Source organism: Peromyscus eremicus, chromosome 3 (genome assembly GCF_949786415.1).
Source record: "Peromyscus eremicus chromosome 3, PerEre_H2_v1, whole genome shotgun sequence".
Lineage (NCBI taxonomy): Eukaryota > Metazoa > Chordata > Mammalia > Rodentia > Cricetidae > Peromyscus > Peromyscus eremicus.
In genome coordinates, this window is record NC_081418.1 from 23,441,136 (window position 1) to 23,441,981 (window position 846).

Below are 846 nucleotides of genomic sequence, written 5' to 3' on the forward strand. Positions count from 1 at the left end.
TTATGCAGGCAGCTAGTAAATGGATGCTGCAGCCAGAAAGGAGGTACAGCTCCTTAGAAGTATTATTTAGTTGAAGCATTTGCTATCCAGAGAAGAACAAGAATGAAGACACCTTAAAATATACACCAAAAGATTTTCGTTTACGTGCTAGAATTTCTATGTATGCTCTTTACTAGCCAACATGTGTTCTCTAGTGATGATTTCAAGAAATAGGATTTTTAAAGGAGATTGTCTCTTACCTGATGTGTAACAATTTCTTTCAAATTTGATAATATTCTTGCTTCTTGGCCTTTCTGATAAGAACAAGTGTAGCATTTGATCTTATCAGTTTAATATAAGATCTGTTCTCTATCTGAGGATAACATATTAAACAGAGTTTTCGATCTAGGAAATTGATAACAGGTTGCTCTGCCCACTCCCTTCATTGACCTAGCATCGCAGTTCTTCCAGGAAATATGCACCTCTGTGGGGTAATGAGACTTGATGAATCTGAGGGTATTTTCAGCTGTTTAGCCAATGTTCTTCAGGGAGTTCTTAAGGGTCACTTCCAGGGATGCTTTACTGTTTTCTCCTTAGGAGGTTTACAGATTCCATTTAGAATGTGATATTGCATTATTCTATCCCTTATGTATGAGGTTTTTTTTTTTAAAATCCACCCATAATGTATTAGTTTTTAAGTTATTTCTTGTATTTTTCAAGATTATAATATAATCACATTATTCCTCCTTCCCTTTCCTCCCTCCAAACTCTCCTATATATCCTTCCTTGCTCTCTATCAAGTGGCATGGTATTCATATTCCTAAGTATGTAAATTCAACACACTCAAATTGTATATATACTTATTTT

The 846-nt window shown here is 34.8% G+C and overlaps 1 non-coding gene across 1 annotated transcript; it reads left to right on the forward strand.

The window, feature by feature from the left end:
* The first annotated feature begins 276 nt into the window (after positions 1 to 276).
* On the forward strand, positions 277 to 466 carry LOC131907586 (U2 spliceosomal RNA). The gene has a single exon (XR_009378485.1). It is a non-coding gene; the product is annotated as a U2 spliceosomal RNA (small nuclear RNA).
* Positions 467 to 846: the final 380 nt, after the last annotated feature.